Source organism: Lissotriton vulgaris, chromosome 3_1 (genome assembly GCF_964263255.1).
Source record: "Lissotriton vulgaris chromosome 3_1, aLisVul1.2, whole genome shotgun sequence".
NCBI lineage: Eukaryota > Metazoa > Chordata > Amphibia > Caudata > Salamandridae > Lissotriton > Lissotriton vulgaris.
Window position 1 is genome coordinate 2098432048 of NC_141689.1, and position 18508 is coordinate 2098450555.

At 49.4% G+C, this 18508-nt stretch overlaps 1 protein-coding gene across 2 annotated transcripts in view; it reads right to left on the reverse strand.

The window, feature by feature from the left end:
* Positions 1 to 18508, reverse strand: part of FIP1L1 (factor interacting with PAPOLA and CPSF1) — a 604847-nt gene that overhangs the window by 401537 nt on the left and 184802 nt on the right. The gene's annotated exons all lie outside the window — the stretch shown is intronic.

Consider the following 18508-nt stretch of genomic DNA (forward strand, 5'->3'; position numbering starts at 1 on the left):
TAAACAAATTAGCTGCACTGTACAATGGATTTTAGGTCTCGCTTAGGCAGTGCATGCATTGTGGGATATACAGGGTTTGTAGGTTCTTCAAGAACCTGAGGTGCCCCGAGTAAACAAATTAGCTGCACTGTACAATGGATTTTAGGTCTCGCTTAGGCAGTGCATGCATTGTTTCTTTGAGACATGCTCTATCTAGAATATGGGCATTGGAGCACCACCGATCTTTTAATTGGTTCCTCTTACTGTCCTTCGGAAATGCCTGCTTTTGTTTTGTGAGTACACTTAGTTCCTCCTTTTGTACTTCTGTATCCTCCCATGAGGACTGCCACTGTACCGTGCTCTTACTCTTCAGGTTATTTGGAGAGCACTTTTTGTTGTTGGCCTTCCTCTGCTCGTTAAGTGTTCTGTTTGGTTTACTTCGTGCATTAAACTTCGGCAGCTTCATTTGCCCTTCCGTCACGTAATCTCACTTTGTTGTCCCACCCACCCCCACACAACACTGCTTGCCCACCGCTCCGAGGTCGCTGCTTTTTTCTTTAAACTTAAATTATCGCTTCATTTGTAGTGCCGTCACTTAATCTCCCTGTGCAGTCTTCTCTCCATCCCCTCGCTCCTCCCACAACACTACTTGTCTGCCCGCACCACCCCTGCGAGATAACTGCTTTTTTTGTTTAATTTAATTTCGTAGATTGATATAGCGCTGGCAAGGCGGAGTGTAAGTGATTTTCCCAGAATCACAGGATGTTGAAGCGACGCCGAGACTAACATCGATCCCCAGCATCCGAGTCAGCCGCTCTAACCGCTGTATCACATCCTCTCCCTCTGGGGATCCGTCTCCTTTTGTTGACAGCAGTGTCAGCAAAGACATGGTATCAGGTGCAAGGAACCACGTGGTTAGATTACATCAAAATAATATATCTGAAAAGAGAAACATGCAAATATAATATTTGATGAAATCTAACCAAGTTGTTCCTTGCAACCGCTACCACGTCTTTTTTCCCACTGCTATATTGGTTAAAACACATGTGCGTGTCTTTCTGCATCTCGGACAGGCTGTTGTACTTTTGTGTTTGGTTTACATCTGTTGCCCGGACCTCACGATGAGCTTCACAGCATGTCCAATGCAGTTTTGGTTGTTTTTTTAATTTTGCCAGATGGAGTTATTTATAAGTTCAAATGCCGCTCAAGTTACATTGCTATATGCTTAGATCTGTTATTTGGGGTTTAGAGTCACTCACACAGTCAATAAGATGGTCACATCAGAGCTCTACTTCTCGCTTCAAAGGTGCTGCTCTTATGTCAGGGGACTGAAACCTGGGTCCGATGTCAGCACCCTGAAATCACTCAGTAGACGTTACCCTCATTGGCGCATGTGCAGTGCTCACCGCCAGCGGTACACATTCTCTAGATATATTTGTACCTCCACAACATATTAAGTGACCAACATATTAACTGAATGTCTCTTTATTTTGCTTCATTTGTAATGATTAGTTTACATTGCCACTTGGGTGCTGTCAATTCTATCTTAGAAACTGTTCCCATTATTTCCCTGCCTGTCGACTTTCTCCAGCTGTGTACCATGTTAAGGCCGTAGCTGCTGCGTATACTAACTTGTGACGAAGTCACGCAGCAAAGGTAGTTGCTAATTGCATTTCATGATTGTTAACGTTGGCTTGGATGCTTCCATGACCTGATTGGCACTGATGTCGTGGAGCACAGCAAACAACTGCTCTGGTTTCCACACCAGAACGGAAACTGGGCATATTTCTCACGAGGCCATCTCTCTTTGGGACAAGATAGTATCTTATTTTGTGCAGCCAGAGCTCTTAATTTGCACCCCTGTCCTCACACCGTAGAAATGGCATGTAGGTGCCTGGTACAAAGAAAGCTATATGCCTTATTACTATAATACTGTTCTTTTGTGACGTTTTTTAATGTATTGCAACCTAGATTAAAAACCTTTACCCGTGACAGTTTCTTAGCTGCTCTGGTTTTCAGTGGTTCGAAGACACCCTTTGGAGTGCATGATTGAAAATGGTGTTGCTGGTAGTAAGATCTGTATGAGATGTGTGTGAGGTTTGGAAATGTGCTTTAAACAGTGCGACAGCAGCGTTGCACAAACATGAGATAATGAATAGTGTAACATAAGAGACAGTGGTGTACATTATACCTATGGTTATATTCAGGAATTAATAGTAGTTATGCAACTGAGCCTATTTTTAAGTGGTAAAAATTACTGAACAGTCGATATACTGAACACTCCACAGGACAGGTCTATAATTGCGCATTGAGGCAAAAGTATGACATTTGGCCGTGTTCTTTATATTTTAATAGTAATTTCTATTATGTGAGCTGGCCTCAAGCACCATGAGCTGATATGTTCTAAAATGGATGCCAAATTTTTAATTTACTGCTTTCACATGCAATTTCTCTACAGAAAACATACAATATAATATTTTCCATAGGAGTCACTGTTGTATCTTAATATCATTCTAAAATGCTGATATAAGGAAATCACTAACTTACTAGAGTCCAATTTTAAAAAAAATTGGAAAGTCAGAAAGGGATCATGATTTGTCTTTTAATTATATCACTGCAGATCACAACCCTTGCACAAAAGCGTACAGGTATGATTGAAGGGGTAGAGGACTCATTTTGTGTCTCTTTATAAAAGCAGTTGACTTATGTAAGTGGCTCTGTTTTGTTACAGATTTAATACATTTTGAGGACTCCAGGTTCAAGAACAGTAGAATTTAGTGGCACATGTATCTGTATGAAGAGTTTATTGGCGCTATGAACATTTCAGATAGACATCACGGATCCTTATTTAAACTGCAGACAGGGTAATGCAGTTACATTTATTTTGAGACTGCAATACAGTGCAGTGAACGGTGGCAGTCCATAAACTCAGAGCATGATTCATGCACTGCTCAAACAATTATATGGCACCACCAGAGGCTTCAGATTAGGCTGTATGTTTCTCCAATTTATAAGGCTCCAGGAGCTTTACAAAGAACCACAATCAATTTTAAAGACTAAATTTCCCATGAACACAGGGAAAATTGAAACAGAGGAAAAAGTCCAACAGAGGCAGCCAATCCTGTGCGAAAGCGATTAGTTTCTTACCTGTCGGTGTAGTTTTGCAGCTTGAAGATCTTTCAGGATTCACTATCTTGTGCATATTCCGCAATCTGGTGGTTGGGTCCTGAATCGTAGTCTTTTTTTGTCTTTTTTTTTTCGTAGCCCAGGTGGGAGTCGACGTCCCACCAGTTGGTGTACCTTCGGTGACGTCGGAATGCTTCCGGCAGAAGCTACCACCCTTGGGCGCCATCTTCGGATTCTTTTTTTCTGTCTTTTTCTTTTCTGTGTTTGTAGTGAATCCATGGCTATTTTTTTTAAACGTAATTCTTTTCACGTATTTTGTAAGCTTCAACTTTCTTTCTTTTTATATGTGTTTCCACCCTTTTTCCCAGCCCCATCTTTCTGGCGGACGCGGGTGGGTTCGCTAGTGAATCCAGAAAGATCTTCAAGCTGCAAAACTACACCGACAGGTAAGAAACCATTCATTTTGCAGCGTGAATCTTTCTGGATTCACTATGCTGTGCATAGATTTTGTAGCGGTTTTTGTTACTTTTGTGGCGGTTGGGTGGAAGATGAGCGTTGGTTGTTGAATATATGTTGAAGCACCTTCTGTCACGCAATAGTGCTTAGTGAACGTGTGCACTGAAGCCCATGTTGCCGCCAGGCATATGTCCTGAATTGGTGTGTTGGCCAGAAAGGCAATTGTTGCTCCTTTCTTCCTGGTCGAGTGGGCCTGTGCCCCTCCTGTTAGCTCTTGGCCCGCTTGCTTGTGGCAGAATTGTATTGTCTGTGCGATCCATCGAGCTATGGTGTTTTTAGTCACTGATTTACCAATGTAACTGTTTGCGAAGGATACGAAGAACTGTTTTGTCTTCGTGTGTCCTTTCGTCCTTTCAATGTAGTGCATCACTGCCCTTCTTGCGTCTAGAGTGTGGAGTGCCCTCTCAGCGCTTGTAGTGGGATTTTGGAAGAAGCTAGGGATCTGAATACTCTGATTCATGTGGAACCTCAACACCACCTTCGGCATGAAGTGCGGGTCTGTTCTCATCACGACCCTGTCACTGTGTATCTGAATGTAGGTTTCCTGCAGTGTCAGAGCCTGTAGTTCACTCACTCTCCGTAGCAAGGTGATTGCTACCAGAAAGGCCGTTTTCATAGTCAGCATTTGCAGTGATGCTTTGTGGATGGGTTCGAAAGGTGCTTTCATGAGCTCTGTCAGTACCACATTCAGGTTCCAAGCCGGTGGCGGCATTCTTTTTGGTGGCGCTATCCTTTTCGCCCCTTCCAAGAATCTTTTTACGACTTGAGATGTGAAGAAGCTTCTCCCTGTTTCTCCTCTTGTGTAAGCCACAATCGCTGCCAGGTGTACCCTTAGCGAGGGAGAGCTTAGTTTAGCCTTTATTAGGTGCGTGAGGTACCTTAGCACCATAGATTCCCTGGTCCGTTTTCTATGTAGTTTTCTCCTGCAACACCATTGAGTGAACCTCTTCCATTTTTCCCCATAGCACTAGCGTGTGCTGGGCCTTCTTGCCTCTCCTAGCACCCGCAGGGTGCTCTCTGGTAGTTTTAGATGTGCGAACTCTAAGTCCTCAGGAGCCAGGCTGAGAGGTTGAGGCTCTCCGGCTCTGGATGTAGAACTTCTCTGTTTTCCATGGAGAGTAGGTCTCTTCTTTTCGAGGACTTGTGGGGGGCCCCTGCGCCATCTCCATTATCTGAGAGTACCAGGTCTGTCTGGCCCATTGTGGTGCCACCAGGATGAGCGTCAAGTTGCTCATCCTGCATTTGTTGAGGACCCTGGGGATCAGTGGTATCTGGGGGAAAAGCGTAGGCAAATGTTTTTGACCAGCTTATCCATAGGGCATTCCCCTGTGATAGTGCCTCTGGTTGCCTGGATGCAAAGTACTGGCATTTTGCATTCCGGCATGTTGCAAACAGGTCTATTGTTGGAGTGCCCCACCTCCTGAATAGTCTCTCTGTTTCCTGTATATTGAGTTCCCACTTGTGGGATGCTGAAGTCTGCCTGCTGAGCCAATCCGCTTCTACATTGTCCTTCCCTGGCAGGTGTATGGCTAGCAGGTCTATTTTGAGTGGTATTGCCCACCTCCAGATTTCCTGTGCCAAGCTTGACATAGGGAATGATTGAGTTCCCCCCTGTTTGTTGATATAAAACATTGTTGTGGTGTTGTCTGTTTGTATTTTAGCACCTTCTGGCTGTACAGGTGTTTCTGGAAGGCCTTGAGGGCTAGCAACACTGTTTTCATCTCCAGGTAATTGATGTGTCTGACCGCATCTGTAGGGCTGCACAGACCCCTCACTCAGCTTGTTCATGTGTGCACCCATCCCTTCTGGGATGCGTCTGTGGTGATGGTCACTGTTGGGTCCGGTGGTGTTAGAGGTTTCCCCATGGTTATCCTTTCTTTTGTCCACCACCTTATTTCTTCCTGCACCCTGTGCGTTACAACCACTAGATCCTCACAACTTCCTGTAGCTTGTGACCATTGCTGTTGTAGCCACTCTTGGAGCGGTCTCATCTGCAGTCATACATTGGGGACCAGGTGTATGCAGGAGGCCATCATTCCCAAGATTTTGCTCATTGTCGTCACGGTCAGAGCTCGCCCCTTCTGGTAGTGACGTTTCTCCCTCAGTAGGCTGAGTGCTCTCTTTTTGCTGGGTAACAGCCTGCATTGAACGGTGTCGATTTGAGCACCCAAGAAGATCTTCACCTGCTCCGGTTCCATTGAGCATTGTCCCCAGTGTATGGAGAATCCCAGGCCTGTTAGCCTTCTTGTGACCTGCTGTGCGTGATCTTTGCATGTCTCGTAAGAGCTTGCCTTTATGAGCCAGTCGTCGAGGTAGGGGTGCACGTGTATCCCGTCCCTTCACAGATGTGCGGCCACTGCCAGGAGGCATTTGGTGAACACCCTTGGTGCAGACTTTAGACCGAAAGCCAGGATTGTGAATTGGTAGTGATCGTTGTTCACTGTGAATCTTAGCATGTGCTTGTGCTGCCTGTTCATGGGGATGTGCAGGTACGCATCTTTGAGGTCTATGGTGGACAAGAAGTCCCCGGCCCTTATCTGCGGGATGACCTCTTGTAGGGACGTCATCTTGAATTTTTGGGTCTTTACACATTTGTTTAGGAACCGTAGGTCCAGGATGGGTCTTAGGCTTTCGTCCACTTTTGGCACCAGGAAGTAGTTTGAGTACACTCCCTTGTTCCGTTCTTTCAATGGGACCGTTTCGATGGCCTCTTTGAGGAGGAGTTCTTGAGCTTCCTTTTGGAGCAATTGCAGCTCTCTTCCAGAGGCTTTCTGTTTGGTGGATCCTTTACCAGCTCTATGCAGTATCCGAACTGCATGATGTTTAGTATCCACTTGTCTGTGGTTATTTTTCTCCACTCCTGGAGAAAAAAATCTAAGCCTGCCCCCTACTGGTGTTACATGTTCCTTTGTGTCTTGTCCGTGTAGCCCTCTCCTCTTTGTTTTTCCGTGCTCCTCCCCCGGAGGGTTCGAGTGGGTGAGCACCTTCTCCCGTGTGAAGTCACTTAGAGGGGCGTTGTTCACCGCCTCTCCTTCTCTGTCCTCGTCAGTTTCCTCTTGATCGAAAGGACTGGCCCCTGTTCTGGTAGTTCCAGTTTTGCCTCTGCTGGCCCTGGTGACCTTCATTGTCACTCTGTTGTCCCTGGTGGAAAGCTTGGTGTGATTCTCCTCGCTGGTTTCCACCTCTGCCGTTCGGCCTCCGTGTAGGAGTGGCCCTTCTCATCCCGCTAAATTGCAGGGCCCCCATGAACCTTGCCGTCTCGTTGTCCTTCTTCAGTTGTGTGAGCTTCTCATCAACTGGGGCTCCGAACAGTGTTTCACCATTGAAGGGTGTGTTCAGGATGTTGTTCTGAACCTCAGCTTTGAAGCCTGAGATCCTGAACCAGGCTTGCCTTCTCTCTGTGATGCCTATAGCCATCAGTCTGCTGGATGTTTCAGCCCCATCCAAGCCTGTTTTCAGGCACGAGTTAGCAATGCTTTTCCCCTCTTCCACAAGGTGGGATGCCCTCTCACGGTATTGCTCCGGGAGGTGCTTGAGCAATTGGACCATCTCATCCCAATGTTGGTATTGATGTCTGTTCAGGAGGGTGTTTGAGTTCGCCATCCGCCAGTGCGTTGCGGCGTTTCTCTCTATCTTCCTGTCCGTTAGGTCCATCCTCCTGCTTTCCTTGTCAGGTGGAGGCCCAGATGTTGTTGGGACGTTGGCCCTTCTTCTGGCCGTCGCAGCAATTATTGAATCTGTTGTGACTGATCCCTTGATGTAAGCCGGGTCCTGGGTGGAGAATTTGTATTTCTTTTCCGTCCTCGGCGTTACTGATCTGCATGTAGCCGGGTCCTTGAAAGCTTCCTTCCCCTGGTCTGTGATACTCTGCAGGAATTGGCTTCTTGTCTGTGTGGGGAGCAATGTTTCCAGCAGGAAATCTGCTTTTGGCTTCTCCTCCTCCAGCTTAACCCCATAAGCTGCTGCTGCCTTCCTCACGACCTCATTGTATGCCCCGATGTCATCCGGCGGCGAATGCCTCGAAGGGTATGTCTCCACAGCCTCCTCCGGGATTTCGGCCTCGATGTCCTGCCAATCCTGGTCTTGGGCCGTCGAGGAACCCGAGCCGTAGCTTGACTGCTGTTCCCCGTAATCACCTTCTGTATAATAGAGGTCCGCTTCCTCTTCGTGTTCCGAGAGCTCGGGAGTTTTCGGCGGCTCTTCGACTTCGAACTCCTCGTGCTCTTGCACCTCAGCGACGGCCGTTGCCGGCTTAGAGGGGATCTTGTAACTTCTCATTCTTTCGTCGAAGTCTTTCTTTCTCTGGAGAATGTTCTCCATTTCGGCCTCGAGCCTGCTTTTCTTTCTCAGCATCTCCGCGGACTGCTAGTCGTCGAGCGTTTTGGCTGCTCTCTTCGGCGGCGGCGACGTCAAAGCTTTCTTCAGCTCCTTTTCCTTCGAAGTCGAAGACCCTTTTTCGGGGGCTTGCTTCCAGGACCTTTGCTTTTCGCCGGTCTTCGGCCTCCGGGAGTCCTTCTCGAAGGATCCGCTGGGCTCTTTTTTGTAGGATGCAGCTTCGGCCGTCCAACTTTTCGGCGCCGGTGCTCCTTTCGAGGCTTTGGACTCTGACTTTCGAAAGTCTGCCTCTGGCTTTCGAGGCCCTGTGGGAGTTTTCGGGGTCATAGACTCTCCTACCTTGTCAGGCGTTTTCTTATCGGTCTCTGCGACCGTGAAGTCATCTGGACTTCGACGATGTTGTCCTCGTCGTCGGTGGAGAGGCCCAGTTCGTAAAGCGTCGGGGCCTCGCCCTTGCCCTGCATCGTGTAATGAGCTGTCCTCTGCTTCTCTCGAACTCGGAGTGTCTTCGGCTTGAAGACGGAGCAGGCGTTGCAGTCTCTGCTCTCGTGGTCGATTGGCAGGTCCTTCTGCGCGAACTTGTGGTGGCAGTTTTTGCAGAATTTAAATGTAGTCTTGTACATCCCTGCGCTCAGGGGGCCCCCTGTGTGCGCATTCCTCCAAGGATGTCGAAGATCTCGTTGTTCTTCTCTTTCTTCGTTGTCTCTTCTCTGATGGTCTTCTTCCCCCAATCTTCTCAGGTCTTTACCGAAGAGTTGTTGTATTTCCTCCTTTTTTCCTCCAAAACTTCTAGAGCTTCACGCGACGATCCAGACCCAAAGGCGGAAAAAAGAATCTGAAGATGGCGCCCAAGGGTGGTAGCTTCAGCCGGAAGCATGCCGACGTCACCGAAGGTACACCACATGGTGGGACGTCGACGCCCACCTCGGCTACGAAAAAACAAAAAAACAAAAGAGAAAAAAAGGACTACGATTCCGGACCCAACCACCAGATTGCGGAATATGCACAGCATAGTGAATCCAGAAAGATTCACGCTGCAAAACTCACAGTAGAGAATAATCTCACTAGCATAAACCACAGTATAAAAATAACCTCAAACATAAACCACAGTTAGAGGCATAAAACTGCGTGCGTAAATCTCAGTACATGAATCACATTTCCTAGCACCACATAAATCACATTAGGGCTTGCCGCCCTACAAACCTAACAGTCCCCCTGGCCAACTGGCCTTCTCAGAGGGGCTCAAATGCCCTATGTCCAAAATGTAAGGGTTGCTGCCAAGGCAGGTGGATCCAAAGTGCGCCATTACACTGGGGCAGAGGAGTGCATCTCCCTCCTTCCTCCTTCAAAATGCCCCCAAAGAACTGTGGCCTAAACGTAGCAGCTGAAGTTAATTGCCGAGCAGCTGTGAATCCAATAAGGCCTGGCATTACTGTGCCTTTTCTGTCCCCTCAGGGACTCTACTAAATAAAATTTGCCCCAACGTTGCAGCTACCTGCGCTCTCGCAGGACAGCTGGGATCAGCCATGAAACCACAGGCACCACTGTGCCTCTGGACCCCCACTGGGGCCCTATGAATAAATCATGGCCAACATTGGAGCGGCCCTCTGGCATGCGGGGCAGCTCAAGAAATAGGCACCAAGTGCGCCAGAGGGGCTCGTTCAACTGGCTCCTCCAGGGCACAAAACACGCTGTCCCCCTTGTGTGACCTCTGCAGCCCCCACTCACTGGGACTGTTCTGGAGGCTGGACTCTCTGCTCTGCTCCCTCGCTGTCCACTCTCTTTGCCGAGCAGACTACTCTAGCTCCTCTTGAATTCCTTTCGCTGGAGACGGCACAGCAACCCACAGGGCTCTCTCTCTCATGAGAGCCTCGCTTGGACTTCTGCACGCAGGGCTTCCCTTCACTCATGGGACCCCGCGCTGCCATCGGCGGCCTCCGACGCCTCTCCTCTTCACCCGGGCCCCCTCCTGGGATCCGGGACTTCTCCCTACTTCACACGGGCCCTCTCCTGGGACTTCGACATGAAGCCTGCGAGTCTCCGGGACCTCTCACCCGCGGGGCTTCCCTTTCCTCTCAGAAGCCCCAGCCACGGACAGGCACAGCCTTGCCTGACTTCTGGGTCGCACTGAGCAGTGGCCTGGAGGATATTTCTTTAGCGGCTCAGGCCGTGGCGGTGATTTTCCAAAGTCGAACACGGGGTGGGCAAACAAAGCGGCCATGTGCGCTGGGCACCCACCGTTTACAGATAAAAATAAGTGGGGTGGGCACCCGCCGCCCTAGGCATTACTGAGGAATCCCTCATGCTGGGATTCTCTAAATCAGGACGAGCAGCTCAGCGCTGCGGAGCCCTTGTGCTCCTCTTCTCGATCAAATAAACATGAAGAGCTCCCCAAGCGCTAGGAGCCCTTAAGTCCATGAAGAATAAAAAGAACCGCGCTCAAAGGGCGCAAGATGCTGCAAAAAGTCCTTAGGGATCAAGGGGGCAATGAAGGCCCAGGGAGGCAAGCCCTGATGGAAGTTCCTCCTGGGCCCCAGCAGCAGCATGCCCCAGCAGGATTCAGGAACATCACAAGAAGAACATTTTCATGGGGTCACAGTATGTATGTATGTGTGTGTATATATATATATATATATATATATATATATATATATTATACCACATATACCACATACCACAAATCTGTCTGTAGTGCAGGGCATGGGGGGAACCAGATGTAACTGTTTCAGGGGGGGGGGGGGGGGTTTGGAGCACTTTGTTTTGCAACGAATATGCTACTTACCAGTATGCATCTGTTCTTGGCATGTAGGGCTGCTGACATTCATATCTGTGCATAGATCGCCGCCTAGTGTTGGGTCCGGATGATTGCACATTGTTGTCCTGGAAGAGTCTTCGAAGTATCACGAGATAGGTGGCTTCTCCCCTGGACTACAGTGCGCATGGTCATCCTCTCCATCCTCAGCATGGTCATCACTTACTGTACTACACTCCATCTCTGCTACAATGGCGAAAAACAATCTAAGAGTAATTCCGAGTGCTGCAGCTGCTACAGGCGCCGGGGAGGAGGGCGGGCGATATGAATGTCAGCAGCCCTACATGCCAAGAACCGATGCATACTGGTAAGTAGCATATTCGGGTCGAGGCATGTGGGCTGCTGAATTCATATCTGTGCATAGAATACATAGCAGTCCCTCCATTAGCGGCGGCTGCCTGTGCCAGCTGCAGCAGTCTGAAAAAGTGTTTTCTAGAACAGCCTGTCCTACAGCTGCCTGCTGTTTGGAGTGCACATCTACGCAGTAGTGTTTGGTAAATGTGTGTATGGTAGACCATGTGTCAGCTTTACAGATTTCCTCTAAGGGAATGTTTCCCAGGAAAGCCATGGATGCCCCTAACTTTCGTGTCGAGTGGGCTCTTGGTGGAATTGTTAATGTGCGCTTAGCCTTTTGATGTATGCACTTAACGATCCATCTGGCTATACCTGCTTTTGAAATGGGATTGCCTTTGTGTTGTGGTGAAAAGGCAACAAACAGTTGTTTTGTCTTTCTGAAATCTTTTGTCCTATCTATGTAGTATATGAGAGCTCTTTTGACATCTAGTGTGTGGAGCATTCTTTCTGCCACTGAATCTGGATTCTGGAAGAACACTGGCAGTTCTATAGTTTGATTCATATGGAACTGTGAAACCACCTAAGGCAGAAACTTAGGGTTAGTGCGCAGCACCACCCTGTTGGAGTGAATCTGTATGAATGGCTCTTGGATAGTTAGTGCTTGAAGTTTACTAACTCGTCGTAGCGATGTGATTGCTAATAGGAAAGCTACTTTCTACGGTAAGAATTGTATCTCGCATGAGTGGAGAGGCTCAAAAGGTGGACCCATCAGTCTGGTAAGGATCACATTTAGGTTCCATACAGGTGCTGGTGGGTGCCTGGGAGGAATAACTCGTTTGAGACCTTCCAGAAAAGCTTTGATGGCAGGCACTCTGAAAAGTGAGAGATGCCTCCTGTTTTGGAGATAAGCTGCTATTGCGGATAAATGTATACGTATGGAAGCGTAGGCCAGATTGCATTTGTATAGATGTAATAGATAACAGATGATGTTTTGAGTAGATGCATCCAGCGGATTAATGTAATTATTGGCACAATAAATGACGAATCGCTTCCATTTGGCCGCATAGCATGCTCTAGTTGTGGGCCTTCTTGCCTCCTTTATGATATCCATACAGTCGGGAGGCAGGTTGAGGTAGCCAAATTCTAAGACCTCAGGAGCTCCCTGACTGAGTAACGGTAGAACCTGCTGTAACGTGAGCATGTGAAAATGTTCTGACAGGATGTACTGGTTTAGGGGCCTGAGGTCCAGTATGGGTCTGAGGGACCCGTCCTTTTTTGGGATCAAGAAGTACAGCAAGTACACCCCTGTACCCTTTTGTTCCACAGGCACGAGCTCTATGGCACCTTTTTGCAGCATGCTGACTACCTCTTGCTGTAATAACTGTATATGCTCTGCGGACATAGGACGGTGTCTTGGGGGTATGTTGGGTGGAGTGGATGTTAAATCCAGACAATAACCGTACTGGATAAGCTGCCTCACCCACCTGTCTGTGGTGATGGATTTCCAAACTGTTTTAGTCAACCCCGACCGGTGTTATATGGTCGGTGTTAGAACTGGGGGTCTCTAGTTGGCAGAGGTAGGTACCTTAGACCAAATAGGGACCCTTGCTTCTAGTCAGGGTGAAGGAATACACACAGTAGATAACCTCCGCTCTCCCTCTAGGTAGCTTGGCGCGAGCAGGCAGGCTTATCCCCAAGGCAATGTGTAGAATAATTGCACTTTACACCACAATAATCCCCAATCCACCACAAACTGAGACCACACAGGTAAGTATATTTTTATAAAAATATATAACTTTATCTAGTTTCAGGCAGTAAAAAGCAGTAATACTATAATCACTTTTTCAGGAGAAGGTTGCACTTAATCTTAATGTTTGCAAGTAATTTCAGGAAGTCTTATATCATCAAATGTTCCAAGTCCCTTCAACCAGTTATTAAAAATAATGCCACTGATTGAGGAATGATGCGCTCTAAAAACGAGCAGTCCCAAACTATGCCACTGTTAAAAATATGCCACTGATTTTGTGATTAAAACGCTCTCAAAATGAGCAGTCCAAGCAATGCCACTGATTTATAAATATGCCCCCAATGATCCCCTGGCTTCAGGGACCACAAGCGCTTCAAGCGCGTCTCACCCGGTATCCTTCAGGAGGGGGGACTTCTTTCCTGCTGTGTGGGGGCTTCCGCGTGCGCCGGATGGTCTCAGGCGCCTCGCGCCTAGAAGCGCTCACTCGCCCTTGCCCCGGCCGGTCCCCTGGTGCTCTCCCGCCCGCTCTCGACAATCCAAAGAGCGGCGGGGGATGCAGCACACCTCGGGGGACGACAGGCCAGGGGCGGGGTGCATACGCGGACTCCCTCGGCGAGGACGGGTCAGGCCGCTGCTCCGGCTGTCGGTTCCTCGCTGGGGTAACAAGATCACGGCTTCTTCGGCGGCTTGTAGGCTGCTTCAGGCTGCGGCCAATCAGGTCGCGGCCCTTCGGTCGAGCCCCTTTAGCACCCGGGAGTCAGCCAATGGCAGAGCGGCTCCCGGGACTCGGCTCTGATGCGGGGCCGTCAACCAGTGACAGGGCGGCCTCGCGGATGACGCTACGCCGCACGGGCCAATCCCGTTGCGGCGTCTGTGAGGGGGCTCGCTTCCAGCAACCAATGGGAGCGCGGCGGCTCCGATCTTCGCCGCTGCAGCTCCTGGACCCAGGGCAACTCGTAGAGGGTGTTTCTGGCCCCGGGCCGCGACGGTGATTTGGCGGCAAGAGATTTTCGGGGCCGCAGATCACGGTCAGCCGGATTCCCCACCAGTAGATCGACAGGGGGAATGTAGGGCGCAGGAAAACACTCCGGGTCCTTCCTCACCCCCTGAATCTGTGCCGAAGAGCACAGCGATCGATCCTCACAGCTGGCAAGTAATAATCACACGTTGGAGCCGGCCACCACACGATCTCTCCGCAGTTTTTGGCAAAGCTTTAGGAACCTTTATCCCTGGGTTCCAAACAGGAGGCCAGCTCTTCTCAGGCCCTCGGAGATTCAGTAAAGACACAGCACACAGCAGAGTCTTGGCAGTTTCAAGTAGGCAGGGTCAAAGTCCCTTTCTCCTCCTCAGCTTCCAGTTGCAACAGCAGAACAGGTCAGCCCTTAGAGCACACAGCAAGGCAATCTTCCTTTAGTTCTCCCGCCGTCCTTCTTCCAGCAGAGGTTCCTTCTTGATTGTAGAATTTTAGAATCTAATGTTCTGTAGTTAGGGGTCCTTCCCTTATACCCCTGAACGCCTTTGAAGTCCTTTGTGCAAGGGGGCCCTTGGCTCTGGAATGTTTCTGGTGTTCTTCTTCCTGACAGCCTAAGGGCCAGAGGTGACAGTGGGCCGGCAGGGGAGTTAGCCAGCACGGCGGTCAGGCAGACACAGCCCAGCACTATCAGGCGCTTCTTCCTCCCCTCCCCGGGCAACAGATGTCGCCTTTCACCCCTGGGCTGACTCCAACCCCCTCCGGGGCGCTGCAGCTCCTGTCACGCAGGCATTCCACACACAGGCCCAGGCACACAGAAAGGTTTATACAAAAGAACAGCCACTTTCTAAAAGTGCTATTCTCAACCCCAGGATCCAAAAACAACCTTCACTAAAAGATGTGTCATTTAATTCTGAGTTCAGGGATATCTTTCATGGATGTTCCATCTTGTTCCTATAGGAAGATAGGCTGGGATCCAATGGGACCAGCCTCCCCATGTTACCCTAGGGAGCCTTACAGCCCTACAGCAGTGAGCACACAAAGTGGCTGCTGCTCTCCACCAGAGCATGTTACCTGCACTAGTACATGCTCTACCCTATCCATACACTGCACCCTGCCCAGGGGGGTACCTTGAGCCTTCCATAGGGGTGGCTGATGTGCACAGACAGGGGACGGTTAAGCCCAGCCAGTGGGGACACTGGCCAGGCGGAAATGGCAGTCCACTGACTGCACACAGGCCCTGCGCTGGCAGGCCTGAGACACCATTTTAGAGCTACTCATGTGGGTGGCGCAATCTGCGCTGCAGGCCCACTAGTAGCATCTTACATCACCAGCCCTGGCACACACAGTGCACTTTACTAGGGACTTCATGGTGATACAGATATGCCAATCAGGTATACCCAATCAATATGACAATTTACAAAGGGAGCACTTACCCTCTGACACTGATCAGCAGTGGCAGAGGGTCCAAAGCATCTAAATCAGCAAAAACGAAATCCAGCACAGCATCAAAAATACATGAGTCAGAGGCAAAAAGATGGGGAAAAACCACGCCAAGGATGTCAGGTCTAACAGTCGGGGGGTAGTGACAAGACGTCACTGTTTGTTAGTGGCGGAGTATCGGGAGTTGTTGTTTCCACGACCTCTGCCCTTGGTGCTGTTTCCACGATAGCCACCCCTATTGTTCTTGTTGTAGGTGGTCTGCGTGCCTCCTTTACTATATTGCGTCTGCTGGGACTCCTGCCTCTGGAAGCTCCTCTATTGCTGGAGCGACGAAAAGAACCACCCCTGAACTGCTGGGACTGTAGAGCCCCCATAGACTTTGCAGTCTTCGTGTCCTTTTTAATTTTTTCCAAGGTGGTGTCCACTTCTGGGCCAAATAAATAATCAGGGTTAACTGGTTGATTGAGTATGGTGGTTTGTATCTCAGGCTTGAAGCCGGAGATTCTCAGCCAAACTGGCCCTTAAAAGTCTCCACTGGCTCCCGATCAAGGAAAGGGTCATCTTTAAAACCCTGTGCATTAAACATAAGTTAATGCAAGGCAGAGGCCCGCCAATCTTGAAATCCCTCATCAAACCCTACCACTCGAACAGACAACTCAGGTCAGACTCTCTCTCCCTTGCCAGTATCCCAAGAATAAAAAGAGCCCGATCGGGGGGTGGGGGGGAAGGGGGGTGGGGGGGATGGGGGAGATTGTTTTCCTACAATGCCCCGAAACTGTGGAATTCTCTTCCACTGTCCATTCGAAGAGAACAATTTACTCGCTTTCCGCAGGCAATTCAAAACATGGCTCTTTCCATAAATGTTTACACCTTCCCTTCCCCCCTCTGGAACAATAGGTTGCATGTCAGCGCCGGGACGCCCTAGGGTAGCTACGCGCTTTAGAAATCAATTTCAATTCAATTCAATTCAGCCAGGCGTGTCTACGTAACATAACGCTTGTATTAATCGCCCTGGCTGCAGTGTCTGCTGCATCTAGCGCACACTTAATAGACGCGTTGGAAATAAGTTTTCCTTCTTGAATTAGCATTTCTGCTGCCTCCTTGTACTCATCTGGCAAGTGTTGTAACAGTGTTTCAAGTGTATCATAATGAGCCCTGTCGTATCTGGCTAAGAGTGCCTGTGTGTTGGAGATTCGCCAGACATTGGCCGCTTGAGCTGCCACCCTTTTCCCTGAGGCTTCTAGCACTTTGGATTCCTTGTCAGGGGGAGGAGCATCACCCGTGGTTTGCGAGTTCGCTCTTTTACGAGCATTGGAAACAACTAGCGAGTCCAATGGCAACTGTCCCTTGATATATGTAGGGTCCCCAGGTGCTGGTTTGTATTTCTTTTCAATCCTGGGGTTTACCACTTTGGCCCTTGTGGTCTCCTTAAAGATGTCTCCAGCGTGTTTCAGGACACCTTTTAGCATGGTTAGAGTTTTGACAGTTCTCTCTGAGGTTCAGAAGGTGTCAAATAAAAAGTCCTCTTCAATAGGGTCAGCATGGAGTTGGACATCGTGATTTTTTGCTGCCCTCTCAATAAGTGTGTTGAACGCAGCCGTGTCTTCTGTAGGTGATAACAGCATAGACATTGCTGTCAGGGGCATTTTGTGGCTCCCCTGAGTCAACAGCGTCTGTCAAGGGTTCAGTGTGGTCTTCTGGATCAGTGTGGACAGGATAATTGTATTCCTCATTGTAAGCATCCCCTACATCCACATCTGAATGTGTGGGTGAAGAAAGAGCAGGTTCTCGTCCATATGTTTTGGAGAGGTTCAGAAAGAAGAGGTGATGTTGCTGAATCCCTTTTTTTCTTTAATGGAATCTTATACGACTCCATTGGCTGTTCTGGGACGATCTTTCGCTTGTGAATGGAAAGTCTACCAGTTTCAGCATCGATGAAGTGCCTCGGTTGGTCTTCCTGGAGCTTTGTGGCCTCTTCAGTAGTTGTAGGCTTTTGCCCCATGGACACCTTCTTGGCCGGTTCAATGCCCGTGTGTGGGGCGAACGCCTTAGGTGTCACTGGCGGCGGCAGTATAAACTTAATCGGTGCCGACGCCTTCGGAGTCTTACTGACTGTCTTTGGGGGTGGAGCGGCCTTCAGTCCGACAGCTATAGCTTTTTCCTTAATGCGCTGCAGCATGTTCGACACTTGCTTTGAGAAAGAGGCGGATGGTTGTGTCGACTTGATGGGATCTTCAGAGCCACTGTGTGTTGTGTGCTTAAGGTCCTTGCTGACTTTTGCTTTGTCGAGTCGACGCTTAGGATCGATAGCGTCCTGTGCTTTGAGTCCTTTATTTGCGTCTACGGTCTTCGGCGCAGACTTCTTCGGGTCGATGTCCTTGACCTTTTTCTTTGGTGCCCCGGATTTCGGCTCGACACCCTTTAGCGACCTCTCTGGGTCGATAGCACTCTTTTGTTTTGTCGGAGCCGATGGTCCAGAAGCCTTCGATCCGATCAAAGTAACTTGTACTTTCGGTTTCGATTTTGTTTCCGGTGCTTTCGGTTTAGTGGTCACCGATGTTTTGGTTTTGATTTCGATCGGTCAACCTATGGCTCTTTAGAATTGTCTGTAGCCGGGCCTTGAAGCGAGGCTGTAGAACTACGCGTTTGATCTTGGGTAAGGCCTTGTGGCGATCCCTCGACCTGAGCCTTATCGAGTGTTTTAGTGTCGGCCCCCATACCAGCGGGCGGGCCTAGCTCCTCGCTTGAGCTATCTTCTACGGCCCCAAAGGCCTCATCATCGTCTCCTACCTCATCGACGTCGTAATTTTCGACCATCTACTCATCTTCTGAGTCATAACTGGAGTCAACCTCCGACGCAGGATCCGACTGGTTCTCTCGAACTTCCTGCTCGACCCCTTCATCGTCTTCAGCATCGAAGATGTTCACCGGGTCAGGCGCTGTCTGCTGGGCTTCCTTCCGCGCGAAGGCGAAGTGTTTTCTTGGACCGGAACCGAGAACAAGCCATACAGCTGGCTTCATCGTGATCCGGAGACATGCACTTGTTGCACACCGGGTGGACGTCGATGTGAGGATACTTGGAGTTGCAAACGGGACATCTCTTGAATGGGCTTCGTTCCATTTTCGATCGTCAATAAGGCCTCTGGCGTCGACCGGGCCTTTGGAGCTGAATAGCCACACGGCTTCTTCTTGACGTCCGGCTCGAGAATCAAGCTGGAACGAGTACTCAGTGCCGATTGCAAAGACAATACCGACGATACCAATAGGCCTTTTGGCCAAATATAAA